A 12,984-nucleotide genomic window follows, 5' to 3' on the forward strand; every position below is an offset into this window, starting at 1 on the left:
CTCACGAAATAGGTTTTCATGGTTTCTACTTTTTGGTAAGGCTATGTCTCAATTGTTTATTTTAGCGAGAGGTCATGTCAATTTATTATCTATCACGTTTTAAGTGAACTAAAGCGGTGAAATACGATAATTGTAATTGACACGGTCGATAAACTCGATTAAAATGCATGTTTAGTTATGGCGATTTAGCGATGCATGCAACATATAAATAAAATGCAAAGCATAAAAATAAAATCCTAGTATGGCCTTCCTAAAATAGTAAATCTAATAAACTATTACAAATTCGGAAACCAACTCCTTTGGTCCCTTGAACTTCGGTCTTGGCACGCATTTCAAGGCAACACTTTCTTTGATGGATCGCCTTCTCGAGTGGCACCGTCTTCAAGGAACTCCGAAATAAATAAATTACATAATAAATTACATAATTTCTTATTATACATTTGTAATTAAAATAAAATAAATCTATTAAATTACAAAACGGTGATACGAGATCACAATAAATTACAACCGAATCGATATGTCCATACATTTCGAGTAATACCAATTAAAACTAAGGCCATACTAAGTAAAATTACATAATTCAAAAATTACATAACATTAAAATATGACAATCATAAATAAAATGCAGCATTATAATATGTATGAACATGCCCAATTTTATGCTAAATCGCCTTTAAGGAGCCAATATTGTATATTAATCGGTTTTTACGGATTTGCGTGATTTAACCTTTTAAAAATCACAATAATTACATAAATTCATATTTATGTACAAGTTAATTACCCTAACCAACTTAGGACTCAAAAATTAGTCTCCACTAATATTTTGACAATAATTAACCTAGATTTCTTAATATTGTTCATGAATGGACCTAAAATACAAAATTATTCCATAAACTTCAAATTAAATCATAAAAATTTCAAATAATTTCAAAATTTAAAATTTAAACTCATGAATATTCTGGAAAAATACCATGATACTCATAGTGTTCAAAACTTAGGTTAAAAATTTCGAAAATTTATCGAGAAAAACAATGTTGCGGTTTATCGGATTTAAACAATTATTACCATAAAAATATGAGAAAAATTATTTTTATCAACTTTTCACTTTTAGATCTGAAATATATGATAAAATGCAACATGTGAAGTTTTTCCTTAGTCATGAAGTATGTTTTAGCATTTTTACTAATTAAAGTCACTATTTATGTGATTTTTCATCAAAAAATCATAAATCATGCATAAAGACTTCATTATAGCCAAATATTTTACACACATCTTGTAAAATTTCATTTGACAACATACTAAATTTCCATGACCAGATTCGAAATATAACTCATATTAACCTATTTTCCCATTTAAATACGATTTTAACTTGAAAAATCCATATTTCGAGCAAAACAACTCATTTTCTTATGAAAATTTACAGGCCATCAGTAGATAAAATATGTGAAAACATATCCAAAAACCACTGAAAAAAATCGAAGTTTAGCTATTTTTAGTCCAAAAATGACATTTTTATCATAAAAATCACATTTTAATGCCATTTATAATATAAAATGAACAATAAAATCCATAAATAAACCAAAATATCCTAAATACATATTAGGACCAGAAACTTTAACATGCAAATAAATTTCGTGATATTTCATAATAAACACAAATTTATAACTTTTGTTTGTTAATCTTATAACTCGGAAAAACAATAACCGATTTACATGCAAACAACCTAAAGCTCATGATACCGCTTGTAGGTTCATTAATCTCATTATATAACATATTCATATATGTGACATTTTACATTAGTCATAAAATTAAAACTAGATCTTATACATGCAAACAAAAATAGACAAGAGAAGAAATCGTCTTTCTTACTATGGAATTTCGGATTAAAGGGCACAAGTAAGATCTCCTTCTTACTTGTTCTTGAGCTTTCCTTAAAGTGGATGAACAAAGGATCTAAAATAGAATCCCTCCCAAATGTGAATACCCAAAGAAATCCCTTAATAACTAATATTATTTGTACTAGAAATAATACTAATCTTACTAAAATAAAATTGACCCAAAATATTTATTTTGGTCTCTTGTAATTTCGGTCAAGAGGAAGGAATTTTTGGAGATTTTATCTCTCTAATTTTTCATAAGATGTAGAGAGTAGTATATTTCTAACACACTAGAAAAATTATATGAGGTAATGAATAATTAAAGAGAAAACATTAGTCTTTCTCTAGTGGGAATACCGGTTGGGGTATGGGTCATGGGGGAGTCAATGCATGAAAAAATTGCTCTTCTCAAAAGCTAGGTATGCATGGCTACTAGCTAGATTTAATTATTGTGTTTTCCACTCAAGATAAAACACAATATAAATCTTATACTCCCTCCCTTATTTCGGTACACCTAAAATAAAATGGGCAGTCCATTTTATTTTGTCACTTGTTAATTTTGTCATATGTAACCTATTACATGAAATGTCACAATGTAATGTATGTTTAACATATTAAAAATCAACATACTCATAAAATATGTCATTTATAAAATCGACTAGTAATTCGTAATTACTTGTACCAAAACGGTTTATCAAATTATAAATTACAACGTCTTGTATTTATAATAAATTATTCATTCAATTTCGATTTCAATTGTTTCGTAAACAATAATTTTATCCAAGTAATAAAACAATTCGATTACTTAGACCGTATCTAATATAATCGAATTACAATAAGACACGTTAATCTCACTCACAAATCATCCGTCAATTTTAAGCAATTTAATTAACTCGTATCGGCATACGATTAATTAAATAATCAATTAAGGGTATTTCCCTATAGGTATGACCTAAGGGGATCAACTGATCACCACCGTCGCATGACAGTAATGTCAAACTCTAGTCAGCCAATCGTTACCGATATGTGTGGACCAGTTGACTGTAAAATATTACATCCCACATGTATTCTTAAAATGAGATTTAAACATGTGATCATCATGATCAACAGTTGTGATCGCATTATTGTCGGAGGACACATATTCCAACACTCTACTCGAGCGAGTTGGAGCTACTCGATCAAGTTTTCGCTGGCAGATCCAACTTTATCGACTTTATAGCTCCCTAACTAGATCGAATAAGGTCTACTCGGGCGAGTAGGCACTTGTACTCGGTCAAGCAAGGTTTGGTACACGGTTACAACTGTAGTTAGCGATTGTTACAAAAAAACAACTCGTGTCGATTCCAAAGTATATTTGGAAATCATCACAGATTATGTCATTCATTCATAACACATTATTACTACTCAAACGTAACTTAACGATTTCATCCGAGTGAGACACATATTACGTCATTCTATAACAAACACTACGCAAAATGATTTACCATACCATTAACTTATTCGTACTTGCAATCAACACATTACTTCACTTCTAATTATGCATTTTCAAATTCAATAATCCAACTTATACATACACTACGCTAAGCATTCATCTAACAATAAATCATCATATATCATCCGAGTTTGCTAAGAAATTTGATCATGTCACAACAAGTTATCAACTAAATTATTCGACCAAGACATGCCATATCATAAAAGTACTCAACAAACTCACACTACACTACTCCAATTACTACTTGACCAGCGTTATAACTAGTACAAGACTTACAACTTACTATCATCATCACATACAAAGACTCACCATTCCTCTATAATCCTGTACGCATACAAAGAATTTAGAGCTCATATTTATCACCACATCACCCAATACTATCATGCACTATCGACACTCCCACCACCTCTACTACGTCCACGCACACTTCCATTCAACTACAACCCTATACAATTCATCATCACAATTAGAGTTACAGAGATTCTATCACAGTTATTGTTAACTTATCTATCATACACTAAGCACATAATTCCTGACTTGATATCCCGTCCCCGGTGACTGGCTTAAGCATAATGGGGCCGTGATTTTGAAATGAGGGCGCCTACTCACCCAAAATCAAGCATCATCTGGGGCTCCTAATTTACATACACCAGGTTCATTTTATTAGACTCTTTACGTTCATCGGGCTTATTTCTTACAGGTTCAAAAATCGTCTCTCTGATACCAATTTGTAATACCCCCATCTACCAAGGAGCCTTAATAAGATCTTCCCTAGCAGATAAGGGCGTTACCATCTCGGTTGCCCGAGGACAGTAATAATCAAATGTCGATAAAATAACAATTACATTATATTATAAGTGAAATACAAATGACTGACGATATAACAGATACAACTCAAGACTACTATCAGCGATGTGAAACTATATCTGCCATGACTCGTGGTAAACTCGTGTAATACCCGTTCTTTTAGGGACCCGTTGACAGACGTTGACCGACCTTAGTGACATATCTTGACCTTTGGAAACTTTACGAGCTATGACTTGTGACGTGGTAAGCTTTGGGTATGTGGTACTCGACTTAGTCGAGGCTACTCGATCGAGTAGCTTGGAAGCTCGATCGAGTAGGGGTCACTCGATCGAGTAAGTTAGTTACTCGATTGAGTATCATGTTTACATCGAGGATTTATAAGTCATGTTTTGAGAAACCGCAAATCATTTCCGCCTCTCTTCCCTAAACCTAGATGTCGTCCCTTCTCCTTCCCTTCACCATAGTTCCTTCCATTGGAGCCCTTGAGGATGCTTGTGTCATGGAGATGGGTTACTTGAGTTGGGTAGCGGTCTTAATGCCGAATTGCTATGCGTAGGTATGTCATCGTCATCATCATTATCGTTGTTGTTTTCAGTTAGGGTTGCAGTGGTTGTTATGGATGGTTGTATGGTTTGTGTAGGTGTGTTGCTTGGTTGATTGATATCATGTGGTCGGACGTGGAATCGCTGTGGTGCGCTAAAGGTAGGTTCGCCTACTCAGTATTGTTGGTTGCTTAAAGTGTCTTTTGATGTGGTCTGCTTGTTGTTGTGTCGGTATGGCTGACTGGTTATGGTGATTGGTTGGTGTTGTGTTGGTTTGATTATCGTTGTTATGGTACAGCTGATTGTGATTGTTTGTCTATGGTTCTCAAGGTGCGTCTTCGGTTGAGTGGAGTCACTTGCGGGAGTGTCTTCTTGCCCTAGTTTCACCCTCTGTGGAACCCGCCACAGGAGGGGATGTGCACATTAATGGGACATGGTTATCGCTCGGTATGATGAGCAGGGATTTGGTGGGTACGACTGTGGTCCCCCACTGGCAGAGCTGGTCTAGTGGACAGTCGGTGACGGAGATTGGTTGGAGGAGATGCGATGTGTGTATGTTCTGTTGTGCCTGTGTTGTATCTGTGGTTGTTGGCGTGTTTCTTCAGTTACTGACTTTGTGTGGTTTGTCTTGTTGCTTGTTTCTGTTGTGTCTACCGTGATCCCTTATGATGAGCAGTCAGTCTTAGCAGGTTGTGATGTGGATGTTAGCTGGGTGCTTGGCGGGATGAGTCTTTCACGAGTAATGACAGAAGTAGTTCATAAAGTGGTCTTGAGTTATATCTTTTATATATTAGTAGTTTTGTTAATCACTTGTAATGTAACTTAAATGTTCTTTTATCGACATTTGATTATTACTGTCTTCGGAAAACCGAGATGGTGATGCCCTTATATGCTAGGGAAGGTCTTGTTAAGACTCCTTAGTATATGGGGGTGTCACAAAGTGGTATCAGAGCGACGATTTTGGAACTTGTAACAAATGAACCTAATGAACGTAGTGAGTCTAATAAAATGAACCTGGCGTATATGTATTGGGAGCCCCAGCTGATGCATGATTTTGGGTGAGTAGGCGCCTTCATTTCAAAATCATGGCCCTTTATGCTTAAGCCAGTCACCGGTTATGGGGATATCGAGTCGGGAATAATGTGTCTAGCGTGTATAATGGTTATGTTAGAAATGTTTGTGATGGAGTTTTAGGAATGCTAGCATGTATAACTGTGATTAGAACTGTGAAGTCTATGGTTGAGTGGAAATGTGAATGCAAGTAGTAGAAGTGGTGAAACGCTTATAATACGTGACAAGGTGTATGATGTGGTAATGGTAATGTTTGTTCCAAATAGTGGGTATTAGTGGTTGATATAAAGAACTTGTGAGTCTTGTATGTGGTAATCATGTTAATTAGTAAGTTTTGAATTGTGGTAATGGTTATCAAAATAGTATTTGGTAAAGGTGATAGATAAATGGTTGAATGCTTCCGCAATGAGGCGTAATTAAGTTGAGTAAGCTACTTGATAATTGTTGAGATATGGTTAAACTATTAGTATGCTTGGATGATAAAGAATGGTTAAATGTTAGATGTATGTTTAGAGTGATATGATTAGAAGTTATTTTGTTGTAGTCACAATTGTATGATCATAAGTAAAAGGAACGTATTGAAAGTATGCATGAGAAAGCTAAAAGTTTAATCGTTTGGTTGAGTAATGGTTGTCATAGAATGAGAAGAAAGAGTTGAATGAAGTAACATGTTTGTTAGAATTGATACGTTGTACTTGTGCAGTAGTAATACGTCGTGAAAAAGTATAATAATCTGTGACGATTTCCGAATTTATTTTGGAATCGACACGCGTTGCTGTTTTGCAGGAATCTTTAGTTAAGCTCATAATTTCTGATCATGTACCTAGCCTTACTTGATCGAGTACGAGTGCCTACTAGACCGAGTAGACCTCATTCGATATAGCTTAGGAGTTATGAGATCAAAAGGTTGGATCTGCCAATGAAAAACTCGATTGAGCAACTCCAACTCGATCGAGTGGAGGCCACTCGATCGAGTAACCTACTTACTCGATTGAGTAAGCTGCTACAGTACCGCTGAAACACAGGATCTTTTTACCCTTTTCCCTAATTCTTTCTTTCTTATTCTTCCTTCATCCAAAAACCCTAAAAATTCTTAGTCTCTCTCAAAGTGCTCTTATTCTTGTGATTTTGGTGCTTCATTTTTGTGCTTCTCTTGCTTAATCCGTCCTTTTACTTGCTAATTCATCAAGGTAATAATATTCATCCTCTTTTTATGTTTTAATTGATTAAAAGCATGTATAACAGTTGAAGTTTGTTGAGAAATCAGGTTTATATGCATAAAATCTTGCTTGTAATCGTTGTAATATGATTTAATTGCTTCAATTTGTTGATTATTGTTGATAGCCATGCAAAAATCGAATCAAATTGGGGGTTTATGTGACTCGAAATTTCTAGGGTTTGAGATTTTGAATTGAATTTTGATTGTCTTTTGTATGAAAAGGGGGAAAATTGAGTAATGTATGTTGTATATATCATGTTTAGAGTCGATTTTGATGGTTTTCACTCAAAATTTTGTCTTAAAACTCCGTCTTAAAAGTACCCCAAACTGAAATTCGCCTTATATTATTGTGAAATTTGTCTATTTATGAAGTTGTTTTGAAGGTTTAATTTTCAGAAGTGGTAGTAGTGAGGTTAATTGATGCCATGATTGTCAATTTTTTTTTTACAGCTGTGAGACCGTCTGATAGTAAATTTGAGAACCTATACTCATAATTTCTGGATTGTTGGTGAAAGTGTGTACTTAGTAGTTTTTTTTATGATTGTACATGCATGTTTTACATGTTTTCAAGTATATGTGGTTTGTATATTTAAGTCATGTATTGAAAACAGATGCCGAGACCAACCGTGGGAACGCGTCAGAGCAAGAGGGGAAGGGCTTCTGAGCCCGAGGTAGGAGAGGGGAGTGGACCTACGGTCCCGGCAGTACCCGAGTACCCGTCTGTTGTAACACCCCCATACTCCAAGTGCCTTACCAGGACCACTTAAGGCATGGAAGTGCTACCATCTCGGTTACCCGAGGCAATGAAAATCAAATAGACAATAACGAAATGTACTTTAATAATAATGAAGTTTAAAGCGATACAACCAAAACCGAAACTGATAAAATAAAACACAAAGGTTCTCAAATATTAAACCAACTAGCTAAAGAACAACATTCGACACAACGGAAGGCTTCTAAAACAGCTCGTGACGACTCAACCCAGCTATCCCATGCTCATCAATCATACCTGCTCAATAACTATTCACCACCCCCGAATGGATCACCACAATTTTTAAAAATATTTAAACGGGGTCAGTACTGATTACATAAAACAAATAGCTGCAAAGAAACAGTATTACAAACAACTCAATCAACACAACACAATTTCCACAACTCCATCTCCTCTCCACACATCTGACTACGCACCGAAGTGTGTAGCCCTGCCAGAGTACCCATCGCAACAAGTACTCCTCGCCGCCAGTGGGGGACCGCAGCCGTTCCCACCTAAGCCCCGCTCATCTCCATCGAGCGATAAACCCAAGTTCATTAATGTGCACAACCCTTCTGTGGCGGGTCCCATAAAAGGCGATATTAGAGAATATTAGAATAGAATATTAGATAGGATAGAATATTAGGAAATATATATTATGTGTAAAGATAATATTATGGTTATCATAATATTATCATTTAGGATATTTAGGATTATTCTTGGATTATCCTCCAAGACGGTCTACTATATAATGTAACCGATTCATTAATAATAATCATCTCATTCAGTTATACTCTCCCTTCTATTATTAACATGGTATCAGCCTAAAAATCGCTCCTATCAAAAACCCTTCCGCCTGCCACAATCTCGTGTTCTAAACCACCGGCCGGAGATGACGGTCTTATACCATCTCCGGCGGGTATTACCTTAATAATCAAGTCATGCGCAACATTCATAGTATTATTATTATATTATTATTATTAATAATAAAGTACATCTAGGAGACTAGGACTTTTCCACTTGAGCCAAACCCCGTCCTTCCCCTGCCTCCATCTACAGCCATACCCACCTTCACCAACCAAAACCAGCCGTCGCCATCTCGCTAACCCGGATCTTGGCCACCATCAGCCCCAACCACAACATATACCGCCATCTCCGACAACCTCCGTATAACACAACCGAAACCCTAGATTATATTAGGAATAAATAATTTTCTCTACCCTCCTCCGTGCTTCAAGTTTGTTGTGCCCCGATCGATATAGCCGAGTTGCCATTGTCCATGCCGATGCCGTCGTTGCCTTCGCCGCTGTTGTCTATGGTTGCTACGGCGACCTTCTCTGCCATGTTGCCTCGGCAACCGCCACCGCTCTAAACCTCTGCCACGTCCCGTCCTCGCCTTCTCTTCGTCCGTCTCGGGTTCGCTTCTGACCACCACCCCTGCCTCACAGGCCGGGTGGTACGACATCGTCGACCGTCGCAATAGCCGCAACCGACTCGAAGTGCCCTGGACGTGTGCTTTGTTATTTTTTTTTAATATTATTGTTTTATTTTGTTTGTACGGATCAGTTTGCTTCGGCCCTCACCGTACCGGTGTTTTACGAGTTTGCTTCGGCCCTCGTGCACCATTAGTTTTCTTTTATGTTGTCGGTGATTCACGAGTTTGCTTCGGCCCTCGTGCACCTGACCTTAATTTAGTTTGTGTCTCACGAGTTGTTTCGACTCTCGTGCACGTTTGGTTTTCTTTATGTTTAGTATGCGTGGCTCTTCGGCATGATCCTCAACAAATGCAAGGAAATACCTTCGGTGAACGCGTCGACAAATATCGAGTTGGCTCATCTACTACGGCGTCAACAACTATATCTTTTCGTCCAGTCAAAGCGTCCGTCAACTACCGTTTTAACTGAGGGGGTGTATTAGAGAATATTAGAATAGAATATTAGATAGGATAGAATATTAGGAAATATATATTATGTGTAAAGATAATATTATGGTTATCATAATATTATCATTTAGGATATTTAGGATTATTCTTGGATTATCCTCCAAGACGGTCTACTATATAATGTAACCGATTCATTAATAATAATCATCTCATTCAGTTATACTCTCCCTTCTATTATTAACAGGCGAATCAAGGGCGTGAAGCCACTCCCGCAAGTGACTCCACTCAGCCAGGGACGCACCCCGAAAATCACAGACAGTTATACAATTAATCAACAAGATACTATCAACAATCACCAAAGCCAATACAACACAATGATTAATCAACAATCACCACAACAATTACCAATACAATATGTAGCCAATAATGAGTAAGAAAACCCTACCTCGAAAGCAATCACCAAGAACGTCACAATCAGCTAATCACAATCGTTCTTCAACGAAATCATCTCCTATAAACACACAATCATACAATCACAATCTAACATCAACCATACTCCCCAAAACCCTCAAATTACCCAATTAGGGTTTCAACTAAAATCAATGAAACGGTATAAAAATCATACTAGGAGATTACCCACAATGCTACAGTTTCACAGGCGTAAAGAACTCAACGATCCGACGACTCTAGCCCTTAGGATTTGCCAACAATGCGATGAGAGAGAACTACGTAACTTCTTTTTCTTTTGAAAGGTTTAGAAAGGTGAAAAGTGATTAAAGAAAATGACAGAAGCCTTTTATATTAATCTCGCGTTATTAGCAAAACCCGTCAAAACAAACCCGTAAAACACATTTACTCGATCGAGTAAGTGACTTACTCGATTGAGTGCCCCTTACTCGATCGAGTGCCACACGTACTCGATCGAGTACCCATCAGGCAGACTACTGTTTCGTATAAAAACATACTTACTCGACAGAGTAAGTAACACTCGATAGTGTACCCATAGACATAGAAAACCGTAGTATTACAGTCTTCCCTCCTTAAAAGGAACTTCGTCCCCGAAGTTCAACCCATACATAAAAACAAACATACTAACTCGATCAAGACACAACAACGCAACTAAGAACTCAAAACAAAACCCCAACCTATAAAACATGAACTCTTAACACCAACTCCACCAACTATTCCTACCTCCACAACATGGCTCACGATATCGTATTAACTACATCATAGTCTCTCTCGACACTAACTCTATACACTACCAACTACCATCCACAAACGCTGCTAGCTCCGTTTCACTAACATATTATCTACTAGAAAATCCAATATCATGACACTCATAAACATCAAACGGAATGTTATATTCTACCACCCTTAAAAGGAACTTCGTCCTCGAAGTTTACTCGCACTCGTAACCTCATCATCCAACTGTCAACATTATCGAACTCATAAACATCATCATCCAACTGTCAACACTATCGAAATATTATCACACTCCTAAAGATCACACTACTACAAGCACGGCCATGACCTTTAACAAAATCAATCACAACAAAGATCCATCCTTTATGCTACACCAACACTCTACTTCCAAATATAATACAACATGCACAACCATGAATTTCTCTTTTATCGCATCCTACTCCTCTTAAGACAAATGTTACGTCCTCGTAATTCACTAGTACTAAATCCTTAGCTATATCTTCTCATTAACCTCATCACCACCGCATGTCAAAGATAACCGCCTATAATATAAACACTCAACATTCCTATATCCAAGGCTCTCTTACTGTAATACTACGGTTTTATGAGTTTATGGGAACTCTATCGAGTGGGGCTTACTCTGTCGAGTAAGTATGTTTGGAATACAAAATAGTAGTTTGCCTGTAGGATACTCTATCGAGTAGCCTTGGCACTCGATCGAGTACGAGACTTACTCAATCGAGTAAGTCGGTTATCGGGTGTTATTTGACGGGTTTTGTTAATAAGGCGGATTAATATATAATATTTTTCGTCATCTTCCTTAAACACTTTTACAAACCTAATTCACCGATTAAAAGAGAATTCAAGTTACGTTACTTTGTTCTTCCGCTTTATTGACAAATCCCAGAGCTAGAGAAGTCGGACTCCTTTGTTCTTTATACCTTTGTAATCCTTGCGTCAAGGGTAAGTTCTACGTACCATTTTTATAGCATTTGACTGATTTTAGTTAAACCCTAATTTGGGAATTGGGGGTTTTATGATTATATTGTTGTGGTAGTGATTGTATGAATATGTGTATAGAAGGAGGGTTTGTAGAAGAAAGGTTTTGAGACAGTTGCTAGATCGTCTGAATTGTGATTGCATTCTAGGTAGGGTTTTCCTACTCAGTATTAATTACATGTTGTGATTGGTGGTTTCGTTGTGATTGTTGTTATAGTATATTGTTGGTGGTTGTGACGGTTGTTGTATATTATCGTTGATTGTTGTTGTTGTTGTTGTTGTTGTTGTTATTGTTGTTGTTGTTGTTGTTGTTGTTGTTGTTGTTGTTGTTGTTGTTGTTGTTGTTGTTGTTGTTGTTGTTGTTGTTGTTGTTGTTGTTGTTGTTGTTGTTGTTGTTGTTGTTGTTGTTGTTGTTGTTGTTGTTGTTGTTGTTGTTGTTGTTGTTGTTGTTGTTGTTGTTGTTGTTGTATCTGTCTATGATCCTCGGGGTGCATCCCTGGATGAGTGAAGACACTTGCGGGAGTGGCTTCACGCCCTTGATTCGCCTTTTGTGGAACCCGCCACAGAAGGGATGTACACATTAATGAACATGGGTTTATCGCTCGATGGAGATGAGCGGGGCTTAGGTGGGAACGGCTGTGGTCCCCCACTGGCGGTGTGGAGTATCTGTTGCGATGGGTACTCTGGCAGGACTACACACTTTAGTGTGTAATCAGTTATGAGGAGATTGATTATGGAGTTGGGGTTTGATGTGACGATTGAGCTGATTGGCATTTGTCTTATTGTGATTTATGTAGTGTAATTAGTACTGACCCAGTTGTTTATTTTGTAAAATTGTGGTGATCCATTCGGGGATGGTGAACAGTTGTTGAGCAGGTTGATATGATTCATTTGGGCTAGCTGGGATGAGTCACCACGAGCAGTTTAGAGTCTTCCGCTGTTATACTTTAGTTGTTTGAGACATTTGGATTTTAAGAACTTGTATCGTACTTTTATTAGTTTTGGATTTGAACATGTAATCACTTTAAAACGTATTGCTATTTAAATTATGTTTCTTCATTGTCATTTGATTATCATTGCCTCGGGTAACTGAGATGGTGACGTTTCTATACCTGAGTGGTCCTGGTAAGATACTTGGAGT

The sequence above is a fragment of the Silene latifolia genome, chromosome 9, assembly GCF_048544455.1.
Source record: "Silene latifolia isolate original U9 population chromosome 9, ASM4854445v1, whole genome shotgun sequence".
In the NCBI taxonomy this organism is placed as follows: Eukaryota; Viridiplantae; Streptophyta; class Magnoliopsida; order Caryophyllales; family Caryophyllaceae; genus Silene; species Silene latifolia.